The sequence below is a fragment of the Rhyacophila brunnea genome, unplaced genomic scaffold, assembly GCF_057557595.1.
Source record: "Rhyacophila brunnea isolate RB1 unplaced genomic scaffold, BYU_Rbru_1.0 scaffold_13, whole genome shotgun sequence".
NCBI classification, from domain to species: Eukaryota; Metazoa; Arthropoda; class Insecta; order Trichoptera; family Rhyacophilidae; genus Rhyacophila; species Rhyacophila brunnea.
This window is the reverse complement of record NW_028232785.1, coordinates 37,428,198-37,455,112: the sequence shown is the minus strand read 5'-3', so window position 1 is coordinate 37,455,112 and position 26,915 is coordinate 37,428,198. Positions and strand designations below refer to the sequence as shown.

At 33.7% G+C, this 26,915-nt stretch overlaps 1 long non-coding RNA gene across 1 annotated transcript; it reads left to right on the top strand.

The window, feature by feature from the left end:
• Positions 1–10,723: 10,723 nt before the first annotated feature.
• On the top strand, positions 10,724–25,948 carry LOC147077445 (uncharacterized). The gene is made up of 4 exons (XR_015069461.1): positions 10,724–10,933; positions 11,239–11,385; positions 20,385–20,564; positions 24,346–25,948. It is a non-coding gene; the product is annotated as an uncharacterized LOC147077445 (long non-coding RNA).
• The last annotated feature ends 967 nt before the right edge of the window (positions 25,949–26,915 follow it).

Genomic DNA, 26,915 nt, shown 5'->3' with positions numbered 1-26,915 from the left:
CGCAAAGTAGCTTGAGTAATTCAATCATTTTTCGCGGTAGCTCTCACAGATATATTATCTTTAATTTCTTCATGAGCTTTATCTAACTGCTGGCTACTATATAGGGTTTTTTTGACATCATGTATAATCTGCAAAAAAAGTACAGTAGTTGGCATACCTATGACGAACATAGTAATTGGCCACCCGGCTAATAACTGTTCATTGGTGTCACAATTATACGAAAAAAATATGGACTATAAAACACAGTTATTGGCATAATTGGCCAACTACTGTATAAGACGCTTTTTCAGATACAGTTATTAGCCACCGTTGAAAAGTGACGTTAATTGCTGCAAATGTCAAAAACAATTAGATCCATGGTTTCCATGCAATGCAGGTCAATAGAAAATCTTGTAAAAAACACACATATATGCTGGGATATAGAGTTTTTTAAGTATTTCAAAAGCAGCTTACCTTAAGGATTTCTTAAGAAATGACCCACAAATTCGCAGACTTTTGGGTTTGACAGCCAAGAAGACACCAGCACCTTCTGTTAAGAGTTTGCCTTGTTATGGTTTTAATAGTTATGTCCAAAGATATTGGAATCGGTTATGTCTAAATAAGATGTCATTCGACGGAAGTTTTTATTTTTAATGAATGAACCCAACATTTTTAGCCGTTTGACAAGTGGAAGATACCTGCTGAGTATGTCGATAGCTTGGTTAAAAACTGTATTTAGTGACAATATGTATTATTATGATTATAAATCGGAAACTTATTTGGTTTTAATCGTTTTTATTCACACAACAATTGATAATAAATAGCACCTGTTCGCACAAGGAAACTACATTAATATGAGATTCATCATTGTAACCCATATAGTTATTGCCATCTCCCTTCAGAGCGAAGAAGATGCATTCTCTATCTTCGCTCGGTATGCTGGTTGCTGGTCATCGTCTGTTATTTGGACTTGGGAGTGAACAAACAAATACCTCGGAATGGTCTAAAACTACAAAAACTACAGTCTATTATTGGAGGTAAGTATATTAATGTAATTTGCAATAACTATTTTTTTTTTGGGATTCTAGGGGGATAATATCCATACCTATTACATAAATTATTATGTCAGTTTTCAGATGACGAAACCAAAAAACTAGACTTTTTGACGAAATTGAGTTACCTAACACTATATTTAGACTCATCTCGTTGAGATCTATAAGATGGCAAAACCCAATATACCTATCGTAGACCCACTAGTATTGGAGTTATGAGCGTTGGCATTTTGTTATATCCCAAAAATGTTGATTGTTGAAAGTTGACAGAAGCTTATACACCAAAATATCTCATTCTGCCATCTTTCGTTTCCAAAGTTTGAGTGAAATGTATAATAAATGACAAAACATAATATCTGCCAATACTGTGATTTTGCCATCCGATATTTTGTTTGCTAACATCATGGTAGGTATTATAAGGTGACTAAGATGACAAGATGGTTGGAACAAACGAAGAACCAGCAGGATAAAGAAACCCCTAATAAATCTACTAGAGGAATACTCTCATAGGTAACGTAGTTTTAAAAATATCTCTCTCTCTCTATATATACCAACAGGTGCAAATAATGACCCATAATTCATGTAAGAATTAATTGTCCAGCAATATCCGTCGAATCTGATCCTCAAACGTCAGTTAGTGGTGCTGAATTAAAAGATACTAGGTACAATAATAAGCCGTTCTGACAAATTCATCGCCAGCTGGCTTTCATGGACAACATATTTAAGAGGAAGACATCCACAAAAAAAACAAAATGGTTGATGAACGAGTCTAGATCGAGGCATTTATTAGAAAGCCTCCAAAACACGAGGGCCATTACTCCTGTGAAGATGTTCCTATTTAAATATGCTTACCAAGTCATTTAAATATAAAAATTATGTAATGATGAATATAAAGCAATGCAGTTGGAAAATATAAGTGTGAGAACTGCATATCGTCACTGTTATGGCAGAAGACACTAATTCGAAAAAATGACATAGGTACCTATTGAGTTAGTTATAGGTACCAAAATGTTCCTTATTTCAAACTTTACCGTCTGGAAACCTTCTTAATAAATAGACAGTTATTGTTGTAAAGTCATCCTTTTTACGAAAAACTCACATGATAGACCATTTCAAACATTTTAACAACTTCAAAGTCAAATTACTCAAAACTAGTATTCTTCAGTTAGTGTGTTCTGCCAGAACAAAGACGATATTATGATGTAGGTATTTAACAAAACGGGTTTCAAATTCAATAAACCTTATTAGATACCAGTGGCGAAGGGTGGAGGTAGGCTGTTAAGATCCGCCATAAATAGTGCACATTAAACTTTTTCAGACATACATATTTGTTTTCATTGAAATAAGACTACAATTTACAGAAAGTGTTGGTTAATTTTTTTAAATTCAATTTAACCCTGAGAAACCAAGCCATAATAGATACTAGTCAAAAAATACATGTCTATCTATAAAATATCTAAAATTGTACAATTAAATCATACATAACTTTGAATATTTTATAAATAGAATAATATTTTTTATTTATTATAGTTTGGTTTAGTCAGGGCGTTATGAATTAAAAAAATTAACCAACAATATGTGTAATATGTATTTTTAATCCAACGAAAACAAATAACTACGAATGAAAAAGTATCCACAATTTTGTCGTATTCCCCAAATTAGACCAAAACTATTATGGTTTCGTTAAGGCATGGTTTAATTGATTTTTAAAAACTAACTAACACCATCTGTAAATTGTAGTCTTAGTTCAATAAAAACAAATACATATGACTAAAAAAGTTTAGTGTGCACTATTTATAGCGAATCTTAACAGCCTACCTCCACCCTTCGCCACTGTTAGATACATAAGGCGATGAATATATTACATGTAAACATTATATATTATATCTATCAAAGAGGCAAGGAAAGAAATCTCCAAACAACACAATGAACATTTCATTGATGCACACAAATGTTACGAGTATTACAGTAAACCAGGAGATAAAACTACAGCTAAGGAAAGATCAAACCAACTAGTTATAGTTGTTTATAACAGGTTCTACCATGTCTGCTATTATCCACAATTATTGTGCAGGTACCTACTATAAAAGATTATTGTTTGTGTACAATTTAACTATAAGAGAATGTTCTTAAGAATTCTCCGAAGGTTATAATGTGGCACGAGTCAACCGGTGGAAAGGTTCTAAAGACATCGCATCATGTGTATTTAAGAAAATCATGAATCTTTCACCTGAAATCAAACACGTTGTCACATACTCAGAAGCTGCAGATGGACAGAACAGAAATATTATTGTGGCATGTTCATTCATTAAAAATAAAAACTTCCGTCGAATGACATCTTATTTAGACATAACCGATTCCAATATCTTTGGACATAACTATTAAAACCATAACAAGGCAAACTCTTAACAACTAAGAGAATCATGCATAGAACATTAAATAACAACAATTTACAGGCATAAACGAAAATACGATGACAGTTGTATATATATTTTTTTTGTATTTAGTGACGTCACACGTATAACGATTCAATTGAGGATAGGTCTTTACCTAGAAGTGCATCTATTCTATTCACAAGACTGATATCGGCCGCTTTCGCAAATATCGAGGGAAGTATTTAATTTTTTTGTATCGAAGTATTAGCACTTATTGTAACAATTACAAGAAGTTAGGGTAATTGTCACAATACGTGCTATGTTTTAAGAGCACCTCTCTATGTTAAATTTTGTCGCGGAATAGCCAGTTTTGACTGTTTAGACGGCTAACTTATTGTAATTGTTACAAATGAAAAACTACCCTCGATAGCAATCTTGTGTACAGAATAGATGTGCAAAGGCACCTAGCGCAAAAATACGAAACTTGCACACATTTAAATCGATGGTTTTTTTTTTAAATATAAAAAGAATTAAAAATATGCTTTTGCCAAAAATCTCTTAAGTACAACATAGAAAACTTAATAAACTAAATTTTAATAATACCTTAATATTACCAACCTAATAATTAGACGGGGTCCTTTGACAAATTCACATTTTTGTACAATTGTAAGTTTACTTTAGACTTAAAATATAAAAAAAAATATTTTTCAATGTTTACAGATACATATTTATTAATTAATAATATCGTCTATTGCCTTAAACCTTGTGAAACCAAACCATAACAGAATAAACTTTGCCAAAAAATACTCATCTATCTATAAAATATCTAAAATTATGCCATTTATACATACATAGAATAAGATATTTTATAGGTAGAATAATATTTTTATCGATTATAGTTTGGTTTGGGCAGGGCATCAAATTAAAAAAAAAAATTCCAACATGTGTGATATCTAATTCAACGAAAACAAATAAATAGAATGAAAAAGTGTGCACAATATTGTCGGATCGCCCAAACAAAACTATTTGCGTCGGCTTATAGCGTCGTAGGTCTAGGTTCAAATCTTGGGTCTGGCATGTACACATATTGTTTTTCGATTTGTGTAGGGTCAGAGTATGGACTTAATACGTTGAGCAAAAGGCTGACATCCGTTTCACATAAAAACAAAATCTGTTGGAGGCCCATGTGTTCCTATTAGGATCGGATATGGGTTAAAAAAAATAACTAGCTTACGGTAGTGGAGTTCGATACACTTCAATTTATGTCATTACATTTATCACATTATGACTTCACCATTATGAGTAATTTTGTGTCTTTTCATGCTACTAGACGTCGTGCATGAGTAATTGCATGTGTCACATTTAAATGGTTTTTCACCAAAATGGGTCATTTTGTGTTTTTTCATGTTACCTGATTGTTTGCATGAGTATTCGCATTTATCACATTTAAATGGCTTTTCACCAGAATGAGTTATTTTGTGTGTTTTCATGTTACCTGAATGTCTGCATGAGTAATTGCATATGTCACATTTAAATGGCTTTTCACCAGAATGAGACATTTTGTGTCTTTTCATGTTACTTAAATATCTGCATGAGTAATTGCATATATCACATTTAAATGGTTTTTCACCACAATTAGTCATTTTGTGTGTTAACAAGTTATTTGATTGTCTGCATGAGTAATTGCACTTATCACAGTTAAATGGCTTCTCACCAGAATGACTCATTTTGTGTGTTTTCATGTTACCTGAATGTCTGCATGAGTAATTGCATATGTCACATTTAAATGGCTTTTCACCGGAATGCCTCATTTCGTGTCTTTTCATGCTACCAGAATGTTTGCATGAGTAACTGCACTTATCACATTTAAATGGTTTCTCACATGAATGACTTATTTTGTGTGTTTTCATGTTACCTGAATGTGTGCATGAGTAATTGCATTTATCACATTTAAATGGTTTTTCACCAAAATGAGTCATTTTGTGCATTTTCATAACACGAGACGTAGTGCATGAGTAATTGCAATTGTCACACTTAAATGGTTTTTCACCAGAATGGGTCATTTTGTGTGTTTTTATGTGACTCTGATGTCTGCTTGAATAATTGCATTTATCACATTTAAATGGCTTTACACCAGAGTGACTCATTTTGTGTGTTTTCATGTCACTTGATAGGCTGCATGAATAATTGCATTTATCACATTTAAATGGCTTTTCACCAGAATGACTCATTTTGTGTCTTTTCATTTGACCTGACTGTCTGCATGAGTAATTGCATATGTCACATTTAAATGGTTTTTCACCAGAATGTGTCATTTTGTGTCTTTTCAGGTTAACTGAATGAATAAATGAGAAATTGCATATATCACATTTAAATGGTTTTTCACCAGAATGAGTCATTTTGTGTGTTTTCAGATTACCTGAATGTCTACATGAGAAATTACACATATCACATTTAAATGGCTTTTCACAAGAATGACTCATTTTGTGTGTTTTCATGTTACCTGAATGTCTGCATGAGTAATTACATATATCACATTTAAATGGTTTTTCACCACAATTAGTCATTTTGTGTGATGTCATGTGATTTGATTGTCTGCATGAGTAATTGCACTTCTCACATTTAAGTGACTTTTCCCCAGAATGAGTTATTTTATGTGTTTTGATGTTACCTAAATGTCTGCATGAGTAATTACAGATATCACATTTAAATGGCTTTTCACTAGAATGAGTCATTTTATGTGTTTTCATGTTACCTAATTGTATGCATGAGTAATTGCATTTATTACAGTTAAATGGCTTTTCACCAGAATGAGTCATTTTATGTATTTTCATGGTACCAGACGTCGTGCATGAGTAATTGCATTTATCACAAGTAAATGGCTTTTCACCAGAATGTCTCATTTTGTGTGTTTTCATGACATCTGATCGTTTGCATGAATATTTGCATATATCACATTTAAATGGCTTCTCACCAGAATGACTCATTTTGTGTGTTTTCATGTTACCTGAATGTCTGCATGAGTAATTGCATATGTCACATTTAAATGGCTTTTCACCGGAATGCCTCATTTCGTGTCTTTTCATGCTACCAGAATGTTTGCATGAGTAACTGCACTTATCACATTTAAATGGTTTCTCACATGAATGACTTATTTTGTGTGTTTTCATGTTACCTGAATGTGTGCATGAGTAATTGCATTTATCACATTTAAATGGTTTTTCACCAAAATGAGTCATTTTGTGCATTTTCATAACACGAGACGTAGTGCATGAGTAATTGCAATTGTCACACTTAAATGGTTTTTCACCAGAATGGGTCATTTTGTGTGTTTTTATGTGACTCTGATGTCTGCTTGAATAATTGCATTTATCACATTTAAATGGCTTTACACCAGAGTGACTCATTTTGTGTGTTTTCATGTCACTTGATAGGCTGCATGAATAATTGCATTTATCACATTTAAATGGCTTTTCACCAGAATGACTCATTTTGTGTCTTTTCATTTGACCTGACTGTCTGCATGAGTAATTGCATATGTCACATTTAAATGGTTTTTCACCAGAATGTGTCATTTTGTGTCTTTTCAGGTTAACTGAATGAATAAATGAGAAATTGCATATATCACATTTAAATGGTTTTTCACCAGAATGAGTCATTTTGTGTGTTTTCAGATTACCTGAATGTCTACATGAGAAATTACACATATCACATTTAAATGGCTTTTCACAAGAATGACTCATTTTGTGTGTTTTCATGTTACCTGAATGTCTGCATGAGTAATTACATATATCACATTTAAATGGTTTTTCACCACAATTAGTCATTTTGTGTGATGTCATGTGATTTGATTGTCTGCATGAGTAATTGCACTTCTCACATTTAAGTGACTTTTCCCCAGAATGAGTTATTTTATGTGTTTTGATGTTACCTAAATGTCTGCATGAGTAATTACAGATATCACATTTAAATGGCTTTTCACTAGAATGAGTCATTTTATGTGTTTTCATGTTACCTAATTGTATGCATGAGTAATTGCATTTATTACAGTTAAATGGCTTTTCACCAGAATGAGTCATTTTATGTATTTTCATGGTACCAGACGTCGTGCATGAGTAATTGCATTTATCACAAGTAAATGGCTTTTCACCAGAATGTCTCATTTTGTGTGTTTTCATGACATCTGATCGTTTGCATGAATATTTGCATATATCACATTTAAATGGCTTTTCACCCGAATGACTCATTTCGTGTCTTTTCATTTTACCTGACTGTCTGCATGAATAATTGTATTTGTCACATTTAAATTCCTTTACGTCAGAATGAGTCATTTTGAGTGACTTCATGACGTGACCAGGACGAAATCTTGAAAAGGGACCATCGTCACATTTAACCAGCCATGCAACGGAATCGGTCGTTTTCGCAATTGTGGTTTTGTGTATCGCTTTGTGAAGCAACATTAGGTCGAACGATGAAAAAAAATCAAAACAGATACTGCACACAAAATTTTCTTTATGAAACGATTTTTTTTCCAGTTGTATAACAGCCACTAATAATTCTGTGTTTACCATATTCGATTGAAAAATATCATGTTTACTATTGCGACAGGCGACATCTTTATACCATTCAATATATTCGTTGAGTTCTTTCTTAATGTCGTGTTCCTCGATATGTAGGCCTTCGCTAGACGCTTGTGCTTCAGTCACGTTCCAGGTAGATTTTTGCCTCGCAACATTGGCCGGTACAGTGCTTCTAGCGATAATCTATAAAAAAACATTTAAAAGTATTAATGAATTATGAGATTTTTTTTATAACAGTTCCTTATAAGAAAGAGATCCAGTTAGAAATATTATACCTAGACACGGTGTTAGCGAACCTTTTTACGTAGGCACGCGTGCCAAAAATTTCCAAATATAATCTTTCGAATGTCTGACGTGCCGAGCAGTTTTTTATACGGAAAAAATAAAAAAGTAGTTTTTAAGAAATCTATTAAAAAATGTTTAAATATTACAAGAGATAATCTATCTTTCACCGTGTTTCTAGACGACTATGGTACTGGGTGGTGCAAATTGGTACATAATCTTTGTTTTTACTTCGATTTTCGGAGTCCCGAACATACTTCAATTTGAATCAAGCACAATCTTAAAAAGCTTGACATAATCATAATTATTAATAGATACTTATATCATTTTAGAAAACGCGTTTTCTATCCGAAACCGTGTTTTTTCAGATCTTTAATTCCATCGTGTACAAATTAATTATTGTAATATCATTTAACACTTTCTATAAACCTACTCGATATATGTGAGAACGTGACTATGGTGTGGTACTTTATTTAATTATGAAAATCCAGAATATGGTTCTCGTTGACCTCATGTATGCCCATCCCTAATCTATTGTCTGCTAGTTTGCAGCTGTCTTGAAAATGGGATTGGTTTGATTTTGATAGATGGGGTACATCATAATTACTACACTAACATTAACACATCTTCCACAAACGTTATGTATAGCTTAATTCTACATAAGACATTTTTTGGAAATCGATGAAACCACCGTTTTTTGCATGAAGATATAGTTTGACTTTGATAACTGACGAATAACAAGAATGTATATTTATAACAAAAACACTGATAGGTTATAAATTTGATTTGCGATTTTTATATTGATAATTCAATACGAAACGAGAAAGACCTTATAATTATGTTGTTTTGAAGACAATCGGGGATCTAATTTTGACAGCTGAACAGTGGGATCACTCGTTTGAGAGATGCGTGTACAAAAAGATACCTGTGCTCAAGCTTTGTATCTTAAGATTGCGCTGGCACTGTTCACAATATTATGTATGGATGCAATATCGCAAGTAATTTTAAAGTACTCATACATATAAACTGTTAAAGTTCATTGAAATTCTGATCATTCAAAATATTCTGCGGAATGATAAAACCACAGACTTACTTTGTCGCCATGGCAGCATGTGACGTCTTCTGCTACCTACCTACAAACAATAATGTTATGACAAAAGTACTTTCTGAAAGAAGAGATCGATTGGTCATCATCAGTGACAGACATCACACTCAAATACTGTAGGTCAATGCGCCCACTCACACTAAACCAGATACTTAGGTAAGTGAAATAGTGTAGGAAGCGTGTATAATCGAGACGAGGAAAAATATCTACTTACCTATTTAAATTTAGTCACAAAGCTGTGATAGGATACATAGCCAATGGAAGAAAATATCGCATAATATACTATTACCTGCTGTATTGGTCCGTTATCTGAATGCGAACATCCAGGTGTTGGATCTTTATCATGGAATGGGTGTTTTGCGTCTGCAGCAAACTCGCATTTAACGTCAACCAGCTGGAGGTCAATCTCGGGTTTAATTTCAGCGAGATGCGTTGCTGGATACTGAAGGAAACATTATGCATTTTTGTAATCATATAAAAAAAACAATTTTGAGCTCGCGTACCTATTTTATAACAATGCTTACTTATATAATTGAGGTAGGTAGCTGTCTAAATGTATGTCAAAAGGTTTTTAAAAGAAAGTTTAACATCCTCGTATGTTCTTAAACAATTTGTAAAAAATATAAACTTATCGAAGGTATTCTACTAAAATAATTATAAAAAATCGCAGGAAAGGACTTAATAAATAAAAACTAACCTCAAAATCGCAACTGAAATCGTCTGTGTTCTCCTGCTTTATATAGATGGGCGTGTCAGGGCTGTTTTGGTGGCTAGTTGTTCCATCAAACTTGTCTTCAGTACCAGATTGGTCTCCATCACATTCTCGCTTGACTTCCATGTTTGCGTATCAACTATCGTACTATACAATGTGCTAGAGACAACTTGACAACTTTATGTTGTGTTGTATATAAGTGTTGCCGAAATACAGTTAATAATATTCTGTGTAGCTATTATCTGATAAACAAGAATGTACTTATTGAATTTTGTAGGTATTATGGTACAGATGCTAATGTCAAGAACACCGACTAAACGTAGAACTTTTATCGTTACTAAAACGTGTGTCCTGTCGCTGGAGACTAGTAGAGAGTGGAGCCGTCACGAAAAAGATGTCGTCAGTGTTTACAGTATAGGAGAAAAAAACCCGATTTGATTTATTTGTTTTATATACCGAGATGCGCTGTTCTCGTTATGATTGATGAAATGCTGACGATCATTTTCGTACTATTGTGTTGTTTAGACAACAAAACATACATATTATTAAATTGTGTCACCGTGTCAAGTGTTTATTTTTATTATAGGTAGTTTTCACTGAAATACTTTTCCGTATTACGGCAACACTATTCTAAGAATTCTGTCTTGAAAGGATTCTGTCTGCCACGTAACACGTTGCTTCTGGAATATTATACCCTTAACATGGATGTAAAACAAGAATGTGATGGAGAACACTCCGATATAAAAGGCAAGCCTTTGTTTGACACGCTGACAAGCCATTCAAACAACCCGGACCCTCGAACTCATGTAACGCAAGAGAATGCGGACGTTTCAAGTTGCAATTTCGAGGTTAGTTTTTGGATAATGATATCTTTTACAAACACTTTAGATTGTCAATAGCAGCGATACGTGTAATATAATAAAATGTTGCTTTTTTACAAACAGTAAAGGAACTTGTGATGATATTAAACTTTGTTTCAAAAATTTACATGTTTATACAATTTGACAGCTACGATACATATGTGATATTATAGGTTAGGTTAGGTTATCTACTAATTCATGGTAAATATAATTATTATACATTGTTTTATGGATGTTACGAAAACTGAAACTGGTTTTACAGTGTTTACAAAATATAATAATTCTTCTTTCAGTGCCCAATGGCTCACCTCTCCAATATAAAATCTGAGACAGATGATCAACAAGCCGTCGTCAAGCGTGAGGTTATTGAAGATGTTTCACACCCAATATATGATGAATACCCTCAACCGGGTTGTTCCTATGCAGATTACAGACCAATTGTAAGTAGATATTATAATGTATGCCGTCTTATAAAGATGGTTGGAATTTGCAAATGCATCTTTGACCATTATTAATTCTCTCCAACTTGTTTCATTTGTTGGTTTTAGCTCACACAAATAATATAATAATACAATATATGTGTAGGTTTATACATCTTTCGTTAAATCATGAGTATTTAATTATGATAATTTATACATCACAATCATTCGAATGTAAAGCAATTTTAATGTGAATAGGTATCTTAAATTGCGATCCACTGTACGTTAAATTAATCATCCGCAAGTGCCCTTTAAGGCGATGTCTTTGGCCTAAATAACACATATAATGTGACTTTTACGCCATCTTTTTATATTTAAAGGCATCTACCATGAATTTCTAAAAATCTGTTACTAAAAACTTTGGTCAATTCTAACCAGATGGCAGTAAGTTACCATAATATGTTGCAAGTATTATTAAATTGCCAGATGAAAAAAATCGCTAGACAAAAATTCATTTACATATCGAGGGTATACTGACAGAAAGCATTAAGTCATTAAAACAAGTTCTGAGATAATCGCATTAATAGCTTATTTTTTTTTTTCATAGCTTTCTCCCATGTAGAATGTTTTATATATTTTTTTTCTACATTATAAAGAATAACCTTTTTGGCATACAAAACATAAGATTTGATGTTGATTAGTTGTAAGGATATTTTTTTAAAAATGTAAATGTAATGTGACCGCTGACATAATGCATTCTGTCAGTAACTATTCGCTAACTTTGACATATTATTAGATAAATGACAATACATTATTGTTATATTTTTTTATGTTAATGATTAGATTGGTACATAATAATACAAATAAAAATAATATTTTTAATGAAAATAACATTATTTATTTCAAATTAGAGAAATATAGAAAAAATACAATGAAATAATAATAAATCACAATAATTTTTAAACAGATTTTTTTTAAATTAAATTATTTACTGTAAACTACAATAACATTTCTCTGAAGGGTGTGCAGATTGGATAGTATGCTACATATTACGACTAGCCTTAATTCTGATTGACATTCTTTGCATTTCCTTGCACTTGCACATTGCACTTATTCATGAAAACAATTAGATTAGTATCAGTATTAATATTAAAAAAAAGAATGTTCATTATTATTCGTCGTTTTCGGCATCGGAATCATTTATATCGGGCTCCGGAAGTAAGTCTGGATAGCTGTTATTCTCGGCAGATAATTGTTGAAACCACCAATGAAAAATGTCCAGTATTACACTTTTTTCACACAAATCCTTTTTTTTGGCACAACTTATTTTGAATGGATTTTTATATTATAATTGTGGAATGTTTTCGATTTCTACAAAACAAATTTGGTTGATACGCTAAGCATTTCTAATTTTTAAAACGTTTATTGTTTCGTACACATCACTAAAATTATATTTATATTGAATGGTAAATGGTAAATGGTTTTTCCTTTTCATATTTAAGACATTTCATTTTTAGCCAATTTACGCCAAGTTTTTATTTTTTATTAACTGATTCGATAAAAATTTGTGGTCATAAAAGTCAGTATATTTTAGCTCGCTTGCTTCGTATGGTTTCTTTTTCGAAATGAAACGAGACATTCAAAAATCATTTAGTCATTGGCACAATAAATCGACGCAAACTTTTGCCTGTTTTCTATGGCACTATGCATAGAATCGCATTCCATAGATTCAAGAAAAGAGCAGATACTTGCAAATTTCTATTATAGCCTCCGCATGTATCGGAGAAGAAAGATATTTCAGTTACACTCGATGGAAGCTGCTTGAGATACCACATGAGACAACTTCCTATTTCGCAACTCCCTCGCTTTCCATTTATTTCGGTCCAAGCCAAACAAAATCCTTTATTCGGCTTTGGACCTTCGTAAATAGTTAAGTTAAACATATTTAATTTTCTTTTATAATAGAGCAGTGAAACCTCTGTGGATGGTATATGTAACACACTCTGAAGATCGTATGTTACAGTCATGAATAAGGAATCATTATTGGACATATCCGTATCTTTTTCTTTTTCAGAATGACATTCATTTTTCCTTTTCAAATGACTCTGAAAATCCTCTTCCATTATGATGTTGTCTTCGGGGCAACTTACTTTGTATTTATTACAAAATGTGCACTGGTCCTTTTTTGGTTTGAAAAACGATAAATTATAATTTTTGCAGAACACTCTATGATAGGTTGTCTGTGCAATAGTCTTTACACAGGTTATACATTTTGCAAATTGTTAATTTACTGTCTAAATATTACCGTATATATATGTCCTTTCTCGTGTAGTGACTCTCCATAAACGGGAAGGATTCTATGTGAGACTTTATATGGATTAAATTCTCATTGCTTGTTTTGTGAATAGGGGGATGTTTACCTCTACGATCGTGTAACGTAAACTGTACTCCCACGTCTTCTTGTCCTTTAAATGCGCGAATTACTGATCTATTTGAAATGTGTAAAGTACCTACTCTAAAAAAAAATTCAGACTCTGACTTTTTGTCCACTCTTGAAAAAGAAATAACTCTTTAGTTTTGTCTGGATTTCCTTTTTTCATTCCTTGGTTTTCTATCAACGGGAATTTCAATCTCAACATTTTTTAGAATGTAATCTTTTTTGCGATCATAAGAACAACTCCAACACATCTTTAATATATTATGTTTTGCTCTTTGAGACGAAGCCATTCTAATAAATTCTTCAAATGGTTCAATGTATTGTTTCACTAATCACTAAAGACAGATGAATTAAAATTTCAAAGGTATGGCCTATGCCCTATGGTGACATCTATTGACAAAATTTGTACTGACAGAATGCATTATGTCACACTTAATGCATATGCCATGTCCAAGTCCCGTATTTTGTACACACAGAACGCATTATAGGTCATATAATGCTTTCTGTCAGTATAAAAAAATAACAATATGACTTAATGCAGTTTCTATTTTCTTACCAGTATATCCTTAGACTAAGTGCGTTTTACCAGAACGTAGAGCATAAAATTCTAAGAATTTTGGCATTTAAAACAGAAAAACAGCAAAAACTCACTTAATGCGTTCTGCAAGTATACCCTCGATATTATAAGAATATAATAATATATTCTACTATAATATTATTATATATATATACCTATTCAAATAATTATATATTTTTTTAAATAAGTACAATATTTTATTATATCGTATTGACATTTTTATGATTTAAAAGAAAAGTTTTAAATCAATTTATACTTGCCAACTTCTTTTTCATTTTGAATAGAAATTTAGAATACAAAAGGCCAATATAGGGCCAAAGGAATGAAAATATGGAAGAGAAGTATTAGTCTATTGACAAATTTTTTATTTTTATTTTATAAAGTAAAATATACTATATGCACATACCAGGTCACACTGCAGATGAATATTACCTACTCTATAAACTTAGGGAAGGTAAAGAAAACAACTTGTTCATAGGAGTGGTCAATTTTAATAGAACATTACACAATAAAAATATTACAAAAACCTTATAAATAGGATAATTAAATATATTTACACTTAAAATTAGTTAAAATTATGAAATAAAACCCTAAATATGTACTTTAAAATTGCTTTGAGCTGCATCCTATACTGTGTGATACAGCTCAAAGCAAAATTTTGTGCACACGTATATATTGCATTTTATGCAAATATACCTGGTGCGGCACTTGCATCCAGGGTATCTGCACACGGATGCTGAATGGTGGCCAACGCTGTCCAAACATACCTCAGCGATCGGTTGGGGGACAACCGTTCTCCTGCGAGCTGGTGGCTCTGTGTCTACCTGCGATGTCGACATGTTTCTTGGCCGACCTCGTGCTGGCAGTGTTAAAATGTAGGCTACCCGATCTTCATACCGAATAATAGCTTTCGCTAATCTGATTCAGTACGACAACAGTCCCATAATATCCTTTCGGGGTACATTTTCTAGTTTACAGTTCCGCATATACATTAGCCAACAGTTTACCACCGCCAAGTCCACAAAGTGGTTAAAAACCCTCACAGGCCATTTGCATGTCTTCATCGCAGTCCTGTAATAAGTAATTATCCGATCGCAAAGATCAATGCCACCCATCGACATATTGTAGTGCTTTACAATGGCCGGCTGAGTGGCACTGATCTTCCTCTTTACTTCCTTCGACCATCGCATGCAGGTACCAACAGGAGTACTGCCGACCGCAGTGGAAAATAATAACACGGATTTATTTTCTTTCCACTTGACTACACAGACTTTGTCATCCTACCGAACCTTCTCATCCCAATCTCCCCTCTGCATTGATTTATCGTTTTTATAATTTCTTAATCACATCGCCGAGTCTATTACTTCTGACAGTTCCAGTTAAGAACATTTTGTCGTGAAGTAACGAATCGGCGAGCTTCAAACTAGTGAAAAAACGATCAGTATAGACAATGCAGGAGGATTGGGGAGAGTCCGGCAGAGTAACTTGACCACACTTGCGCCCAGACCGAACTGCTTCATATCTCCATCTGATACCGTTCCCTTCCCTACATATATGTGAAAATCTATCACTAATCCATCTCTGGCCGCGAGAACAAAATTTTTAAGGCCTACAGGATTTGGCTTGTTAAGCACAAATTGCCTGTGTCTACAGCGGCCAGTGAACGGCATCATTTGCTCATCGATGGAGTTATGAGCAGGTCTGGGCAAAGTATGGCATTTTTTTAGAACCTCACTTAAAAAGGGACTAATCTTCCAAAGTTTATCTGTGCAGCCCGTGCGGTCAGCAGTGTTATCTGCAAAATGAAAGTGATTCCGCAGTTTGAAGTACCCGTCTCTGGGCATTGCTTGATTAATGATTGGAATGCTTAGATCATAACACCAGTACATTCGAGTCTGCGGAAACCTTAATGTACCCATCATAATTTTGATGCCGGTGAATACGAATTTCGAATTCGTATTCACCGACCACAAGTCCCTTTTATGTGCTGAATATAATTTTGTCTGCTCAGCTATTTTTTCGAAGAGAGTGAGGTTGAAGTATTCGAAAAAGGAGCAGAGGACATTGTCAGCAACATGCCCTCTCACCAACAAATTTTCCTCCAATTCCGGACCAGCATTCGGCATACTGAAACAATAGGAAAAAAATATTATTACATTATCCATATTTCCTCATTAATTCAAGTATTTAGCAGTAAAAATACAAATAATGATGGGCAATAATATGTCAACTCCTCATTCGAGACAATCGCTACATCATGTGTACAAGATGTAATGAATTCTTGTTTTTATGCCAAAGCATGTAATGAAAATGAATCTAGTGTATGACCGGATGGTCTATAAAACCAATAAATATATTATTAAGAACATTGTAAACCTACCATTTTGTGAGCCAGGGAAGATTATTTTATTAAATTCGGTTCTACAATCATATTATGCGAATGAAAGAAATTCACTATCTATTAGATAATTTAGAAAACGTACAAGATGGGCTCGATGACATTTGTCATAAACATAACCTCAAACTAACGTAAAGTATTTATAATTCTACGAAAACGATGAGTCTACGCCTAAAATAATATATATTGATGATAAATGCATGATGGTGATTGAAAATACAGTATATGTAACTCTTTTCAATAATTTTTGAATGTTTGTTTGACAATCAAAACTGCGTGACATAGTTTGTCATTTTGATGTACGATAATAATATTATTTATTATACACTGAAAAGTTTACTTACTTGACAAAAATGTTACTGATGAGTCGATTCCTTCCTGTTTTCAAACAATATACCTAATAATGGCCAAATAAAGAAGAATAATTGTCATAAACCCGATCTTCGATCGAGAGCACGAATGCTACCATATGTTAAAATGCGAGATTTGTTTATTATTTTTATCATAAATAATGATAAAAAACAGTTGTAATTTAAGCAAATACTAATTGCAAATAATTCGCAGTTTCAAATTTTGAATATAGGCAGGTTTCTACGTAAATTAAGTTAATATTGTAATTTCAATTATTAAGTTATTTTTATTCATATGGCAATTTCGCCTCAAACTGATAAACTGATTTTTGTCAAAATGCAGAAAAATGTTATTTTGTCTTGTCTATGTGTGAGTTTCATTTTCAACGTCATGTTATGGTTGTGTGTGTACTTTGTATGAAGATATTTTGTTTCCAAATAATTCCACGACGGCAGCACTATACGGCCAAGCGTCGGCTAAGTGTTGTTAGCATGTTGCCAATTCGAGCAATTATTATGGTTTCGATTTCTATCGATTCGTTAATATACAAAAATACAAGATTAAATTTAAATAACTGCCGTAAAAATTAATAAATAATATTTTTAATAGAAACGCTAATCGTTTTTTGCGATAAATTGCGTCTAAACCGACATATTTCGATTTTAATTGCATGCTTTCTAACCTCTAAATCGATGTTTTTTAAATTAAAAAAAAAAGATATAAGGATATAATAAATTCCAATTTACGTTTAGCGTTTCGCTAGGTAATAGATTTAGGTATATTTTTATCGTAATTTTGATAATAAATCTTATGTCATTCATTCTTACCACCCGATAGAAATGTACCGATTTTGACACGTATTTTTGGTATATAGAACTCCACGATACATCTTAATTTTTTATTTTATTTTTCTCATTACTTTTGAATATATATCTACCGATTAATAAACTTTTCTAGCTATTTTTCGATAACAACTTTACCTTGAGACATCACCTTAAGTCATGCAAGGTAAGATATGCAAACAAAAAATAACGTTAATTTGTTCTATTGTTTATGGTACGCCGAATATGCGAAATTGACTATTACATGAAATCGCAAAATTTTGGCTAATTCATGTTATAATCAAGCCTGTTGCCTTATTCATGAATTAGGTAAATTATCTGCCGACTACGTGAATTCGCCAGGGTATGGAATTCTTAAACTGTCAACATGACAGAAGAAAAAGTAAATTTAATACGGATGGTTATATTAGTTATAATTGGACATAATATAATATTATTAGGTTAGGTTAGTTCAGTTTAAGTTAGGTCTTGTAATTCTGAATTCAAGTGAATGTCCATTTTGAGGTTAGCTAACAAGTGTCGACAAACTATCACAAACATACAATCGACCATTGCACGATTGATACCCAAGCACGAATCAAATCGCGAAAATACCTTTTAATAAAATTCTTCCGTTATCATATTATAGTTCTAGATTTTTTTTGCGCATAGTAAATGGATATGAACGTCATTGTAGTTATTGATTGGTATATTTTTATAATATAATTAATGACATTTGACATATTTGGTTAGTTTGATTAGTTGCAAAAAACACCACCGGAGCGCGACCATCTATTTTGACCATAGATAATATACGTAAATTTTGACCAATGCATAAGCATTTGTTACATTTAGTTTAGTTGCAAAAAACACCACCGTAGCGCTACTATCTAATTTGTCCAATTCATTAACTAGGCAGAAAAATTACTGCCGAATTCACGCACTCTGCAGATATTTTGTCTAATTCATGAATAAGGCAACGGGCTTGCATTTTTCACGATTTACGCAAATTTTTGCCCATTTCATGTAATAGTCAATTTCGCACATTCGGCGTAACATTTATTAAAAAAATTGCTTCCAGCAAAGAGGAGGTTTATTGCACGCATCCCGACGCATAAGCTGCTCGGCCATCGTTACGTTATTTAGGTGATCATAAGTTATTTTATCAACAAATATCAGGAATAAACATAGCACGGTTGCAGAGTGAACATATTTTATTGACATCAGTCAATTATGTAATCCAATCTTTGAATTTCCATTCAAAACTATATTAATTTTGTACAAAATAAATTACACATATTGTACCAAGACTTGTACCACAATAATTGTATCATATTATTCTGTTCTATGTATTTCCTTTTGGATGTTATATGTTGAGTTCCATATTGTGTTTTAACTTTTTACGGATTATTCTATAACAATATTGAATTCGTATGTAATACCTTGGTAGGGGTAGGGTAGGTACTATTATCATTTTTACTCTATTTTTTTTACTTAAGACCATACATAGGCTCGACGAAATTTTGGACTCGCTTGCATTCGGAGAGCGAACGTCGAGGTGTGAATACGTCAATTTGTTTCGTGATGGCAACGGGGGTTTATTCTTAAATCGTGTAAAGATGACTAAAAACGTTACCTAATTACTTGAAAAAGAAAACATGTCAATGAATATATTATTATTGTTACTAATAGAACATGGTGTGTAAAACTCCCACCTCCGCTCCCGTTATGTATATGCAGCCACGTCATATGTGGCCGGCTTACGTGTGCCAGATCAAAGAATTTAAGCCCTCATTTTGTCCCGAGCAGAGCCGCACGGGACTGGTGATGCAACCTTGCACCGAAGTGCGAATGCATGATGTTAATTTATATGGCAACTACCAGAGTGACTTTAATTTGAAGAGTCGCAAGGGGAGTCGAGAGTGTCCCGCCCCCCGTACGCTCTGGCGAATTTAGTAAAGGCCGCAAAATTGGCCTCGGTTGTCACCATGTCCGCGTGCCCTATTGGGCCCGAATGGGGTCGGACCCGGGCAAATACTAATAGAACAATAAACAGAACATTAAATGGACGCATCTTCGATTTATATGACAAATTATATTTTGTTCGGCATGCGTCATTTGCACACGCGACCCGCAATCCGCGCATCGCCTAGCCACGATCTTTTTAGAACATGCCTTAAATGATGTATATCGGGATGATGTACCTATATAAGATTGAATGCTGGCCTACAAATTACTAATTAATTATCACATTTAGATATCATGTTAATTATATCTAATGGCCAACAAATGTAAACGCGCCAGTCGCGGTGTCAGCACTAAATGATTTGTTGTCTTAAAATTCTGAAAATCATAAACGTTCATAAAATATAACTCAAACGGAACAGTAGAAAACATAATTTAGAATTTATAAAAATGATAATTTTGGCTTTCCAGCTTTCTACTAAGGAATTTTTCACAAGGCATCACGATACAGATAGGAGGCAACAATCCTCGCCTGTTGGAATCGAAGATCAAGTGATGCACTGTTCAGAAATGACTATAGACGAACAAAATATTAAAGAAGAAATCTTTATAGCAAATACTCCGAAGGAACTTCGACTTATTCTGACAAAGGTAATATATTTCTCACGCATTTAATTTTCAGCATTTGCACATTTTTAGATGCGAAAGTGTCCTAAAAAGTCACAAATTGATTCACGCTAACATGATTGCTGATCAGCGACTTATAATATCCTCGCTATTATTTATATCTACAGGTAGCATAGATATTTAAGTTTTAAAATGAATGGACATAGGTATCTAGCGTGTACCTTCAGACAGTCGACAGTGCCTAACATTTCAAAATGATTTGTGGTATCTGGCCACCGCAGAGTTCTTGACGAAGTGCATTCTGTACGTCCGGCTTTGTGCCACTTTTTCGAACACTGCTGGCCGTATATTACAAATAGCACTAACAATGTTGGTTTCCATGGCGTCAATTATGTATGGCTTATCAGCGTCACCTAGCCACTCAGAAAATATTTTATATTTGTCAAATCGCACGACTTTGGAAACAAATTGACAGGTTCATATCATAAATAAACCTAATTCAATAAGTCGGTGGTTGCGATCGTATCCCGATACGTAGTTTCATCTTGTAAGGATCAATGCCATCCATACGTGCAACAGCAACAAATATCATTGATCATGGGCCAGTGCCTTATGATCTCCATTGACCGTAACGCGAGCTCCCGCCTCTTTTTTAATAAATAAGGTTCGATGATTCCACCAGCATGTAAACCGCACAAGCTAGTGCATTATTTTTATGTAAAGAAATCTCTAGGGCCTCTCCCAGATTGGACACCATATGCGCCAATTTTGTTTATTAACAAACCCGTTTAGCCCAAAATAAGCGTCATCGCTTAAGTAAAACATTATTAATATCTTTGAATCGCTGTTCGATCGTCACTATATTCATGATTTGCCGGTCTAAATACTGATCATAAGTGTCAAAAACTTGAACTTAGAAGCACTCCTTTAAGCGGACCGCGCAGCGCGCTGCTTTCCATAACCAAGGCCTACCGAACAACTTCTACGGCCGCGCTCCCGGTCCTGGCCGGCATTCTCCCACTAGATCTGCACATACAGGTCAGCGGCGCGTCAACGATGCTCTTCAAAGGCGAGGAGGCCGTTGTTGGTGACTTTCACCTAGCCCCGCCTCCTCGGCTTGTTGCTGAAAAAGTAACCTCGTTGAAGCGGACAATACGTCTCATGACGCTTGACGCGGCGTGAAAGACCTGGCACCGACGGTGGGATGAATCAACCAAGGGCCGGCACACATATATGTTTTTTCCAAATATTAAATGGCGATTGGAGATAACCAAATATCTGACTCCTGACCATCACACCAGTCAATTTGTGACTGGACACGGTGGGTTTGCTGGCAAGCTCTTTGAGCTTGGACTTGTAAGCCGTCCGACATGTCCATGCGGAGGGGAGATTCAGGATGCCAACCACATCCTCTGGGAATGTCTTAGAATGTGCTCCGAACGGGAGGAGATGCTCAGGTCGGTCCAACCAGCTGTTGGGCCCATCGGGCCGTCCGACTTGGTTGCTACTAAGGCCAATTATCTTGCATTTAAAAAATTTGCGGCGTCTTACTGCGGGCGTGAAGATCTCTTCACATAATTTTTGCTGTCCGTATGATTAGCTTCATTATTTTATTTTATATACACTAGAATCATTTTTATTTTCATAATTTCCTTGTGCTCTTCTCTCCCCGGCACTTTGCATTAGAAAGTAACGTTTAACTCAGAGCTCACTCTGAGCGTCGCAACCTTAGTCCTGGGTATCTCCTCCTAGGGCATTCCCGGCCTAAAACTTAACTAGATGCTTCACATCGCCAATGTAGGGCCACGTGATACGCTCGATTAAGACCGGGTGTGGTGCGTAGTGGGTTTTGGTTTGGAGGGATTAACTTCAATGTCAAAAAGGATGCACAGTAATACAGGTCGGTTTGACGATTAACCTTTTCGTATGTTCTATCTAAGCAAAAAATAAAACTCTTTTTTTCCATTGTGGAATCTTGAAAACAGAGAGATAATGGTATTTCATGCGAATCGAGTTGAAATATCACGAAATCGGTGATTAAATGTAGTACCTGATTATATTATTTCACCTGTGATTAAATACAAAATCTCGATTGTCTTTTTCTTTGTTTGTGCAGTGGATAATAATTCATCTCTCAAGTAAGATATGTTTTGTCCACTTCTCTTTGCATGTAGTGTGTATTTTTAGTATGGATAAGTGATTGCACCCCTTTCCCTACTTTACTTTAGATTGTACAATCAAAAGATTATGGAAAACCTGAAACAGCTATTCATTTATTAACGACCAATAATTAATAGGCGAAAGCGGGATGTGCCGCAAGAGTGGGCAAGCAAAACGTTAATAATTTAATTTACAAATTAATTATAGTGATATTTAATAATAATATTCCGAATTCAAGAAATATTGAAATCAACCGTAGAAGTTTTAACTTGATATAGTAATTTTGAGTTTCGTTGTCTAATAGTAATTCCCACACCCCACAATACTTTCTCCAATATGAAGTTCTATCGTGTAGTGAGTGTTCTATTAAATGAAGTAGAATTTAGAAGTATGATAATATACCTTTGTTTCGCCTCTAAGTTAGGCAGGTGACAGTCACCCAGATTCGACTAGCTCAGATATGTGATCTGGGGGTCATCTATATAAGGATCTTGGAGTACATAGTGGAAACACTCGATGATGGTGCTTCACTACAGTTATTTTAACGAATAAAACTCACGTTCAGTATAACGATATTTAATGTTAATGGCACTACCATAGTCAAGGTCACGTATAATTTATTATATTGTATAATATAGTTCTTAGAAAAACTGTAAAGAAAATAATTAACTTAGGATTAGAATTAGAATTTTATTGACTATTAATTTAGGTCCAAATTTATTTATATTATATTTATTTATTTAATTTTTATTAACTTATAAGTCATAATAATGTCTTAATAATATAGAGTCGCTAATTAGAAAGTTGGAGAACCGCACACGTAATTAGGATGTACTCGCGGCCATCAGGTTTGACCAGACGCTGCGCGGATTAAAGTTTTACCTCTCAAATAGTTACATCTTGAATAAGAGAAGTAGTTTACATACATAAAGATCCCTTAGCTCATCGACTGGACTTGTAAAGATGAACGTTTAAACTTATTATTAAATTTGCATAATAATAAAATATGCTGTTTTTCACACTACTCTATATAACTACGTATTCTGATACGTCATTTTCATTATAATATAATGGTAATTATATAATGTTTAGGTATTAATTTAATCGAATTTATACATTGAGTAATGGCATATTAAATTTGCTCGGTGATCTTATGTTAACAATACAATTAAACATTTAAATACATATTATTTCCTTATGCATACGAGTAATACCTATACATTTATTTAATTAATCCTATATACTACATCTATAATACTTACCGCTTAGGTCGACTGTTGGCATCCACAGCCCATCCTGAGTAGTTGTTAAACCGGTCAGTATGACCTGCGGGACTTACTCCTTGGTTCTTACTTTGGTTTTGTTATGTGTGGTTAACATCTTTTTATTTAGCGACAGGATTTATTATAAGGCTGAAATATGCAGTTATGTCATCAAAACTTTTTCTCCACAAACACCAACTGAAGGTCAGTGCTCTTGTGTTGGTGTCATAGGCTTATGCACACTCTCCAAAGACACTATTGCCATTTAACTCCCATTTCGTTATTTAATAATGTCCGCAGATGCTGAGAAGCAAAGTGAAAAAAAAAATAACAAATGGAATATTATAACACATAACAATTGATAATATTGATTTTTTTTCTAGGTTTCTACCAAGGGATTTTTCACAAAGCATCACGATACAGGCGACAGTCAAAAATCCTCAGATGGTAGAATCCAGGATAGAATGTTGCAGTATTCAGAAGTCACGATAGATGAGAAAGACATTAAAAAAGAAATCTTAGAACGAGATACGCCGAAGGAACTTCGACTTATTTTGAGAAGAGTAATCCATTTCTCACGTAATTTAATTTGCTGCATTTGTAACGCAGTTTTTGGTAGCAGAAGTGCTCTAAAAACTCACAAAATTGCTCACATGGACGTAATTGATGATCAATATCAAGTCATTATATTTTCTCAACATAGTAATATTAAAGCATATAAAAATGCAAGTACTGGTGAAAAACCTTATGAATGCAATGTATGTTCATACAGATGCTCGCATCTTAGTAATCTTAAGATACATAAAATGACACATACAGGTGTAAAACCTTATAAATGCAATGTATGTTCATATAGATGCTCGACACTTTTTCGTCTCAAAAAACATAAAATGACACATACAGGTGAAAAACCTTATAAATGCAATGTATGTTCATATAAATGCTCGCGACTTGGTAGTCTCAAAAGACATAAAATGACACATACAGGTGAAAAACCTTATCAATGCAATGCATGTTCATATAGATGCTCGCAACTTAATGATCTTAAAAAACATGAAAAAACACATACTGGTGAAAAACCTTATAAATGCAATATTTGTTCATACAGATGCTCGGATCTTAGTTATCTTAAAACACATAAAAAGACACATACTGGTGAAAAACCTTATAAATGCAGTGTATGTTCATATAGATGCTCGCGAATTAGTTATCTTAAACAACATAAAATGACACATACCGGTGAAAAACCCTATAAATGCGATGTTTGTTCATTTAAATCCTCAACATCTAGTCAGCTCAAAACACATAAAATGACACATACTGGTGAAAAACCATTTAAATGCAATGTTTGTGCGTATGAATCCTCGACATCTAGTAAGCTCAAAACACATAAAATGACACATACAGGTGAAAAACCTTATAAATGCAGTTTATGTTCATATAGATGCTCGCGACTTGGTGATCTTAAGAGACATAAAATGACACATACTGGTGAAAAACCTCATAAATGCAATGTTTGTTCATATAGATGCTCGCGACTTGGTGATCTTAAAAAACATAATATGAAACATACTGGTGAAAAACCCTTTAAATGCAATGTATGTTCATATAAATCCTCGACATCTAGTTACCTCAAAAGACATAATATAACACATACTGGTTAAAAACCTTATAAATGCACTTAATGGTCATAATATAGATGTTTGCAACTTGGTCATCGTAAGTCACCTAAAGTGACATTGGTGAAAAACCTTATAAACGCAAAATATGTTTATTAAGATACTCAGTACTAAGTGAACTTCAAAACATAAAATCACACCTTCTGGTGATAAGCCCTATAAATGCAGTGTATGTTCATATAGATGCTCGCAACTTGGTGATCTTAAGATACATAAAGTGACACATACTGGTGAAAAACCCTTTATATGCAATGTATGTTCATATAAATCCTCGACACCTAGTCAACTCAAAATAACACATACTGGTAAAAAAAACCTTATGAATGCAATGTATGGTCATATAGATGTTCGCAACGCAAAATATTTTTATTTAGATGCTTGCATCTTGTTCATCTCAAAACACATAAATTACACGTAGTGGTGAAAAACCGCCTAATGCAATTTATATTTATATAGATGCTCAGAACTTGGTGATCTTAAGAGACAAAAAATGATACATGCTGCTGAAAAACCTTACAAATGCAATGTATTTTCATATATGCTCGCAACTTGGTGATCTTAAGAAACATTAAATGACACATCCTGGTGAAAAACCCTATATATGCAATGTACGTTTATATAACTAATGCTCGACATCCAGTAGTCTTAAAAAACATACAATGACAAACTAGTGTTATTGCCTTCTAATTATAACGCATGTTCGTATAGATACTCGCTTACTTATCCATTATTTTATATTTATGTTATGACGTTTATGAAGACGTACCACTTATGCAGTCTGTCAAACATCATGTTGGTAGTATTAGCCACTGGTATTATGTGACAAATTAGTATTTGTGGCATAGCTTCTGAGCGTATTGACACTAGGGAATCTAATCACGGGATCCTTCCCGGACAATTTTTGACACCTATGTGTTCCAAGATTAGTAAACATTATCCCGAATCTTTTGGGGTTGATTTTTTCATCAATCACAATCAATCGGTATGTGTACAAAGCATTATGTTAGTGACATGTATGTACCTGCACACGTCACACGTGAAATCGCCGTTTGCTCGCGGATAATAAATAACTATAGACGTTATGACCTATTGTTTTAGGATGTGAAGATACGAGTATAACGTCTATTATTTGTATGTAGAAGGTTGCTTAGTATGTGTGATAATACAATGTTCTGGGGCACGATTAAATGAGACACAGTTTTGATATGGATTGTTTTATATTGTCTTAAAACATTTAAGATTAACACGGCACTAAAATAAAACTGTCACATTGT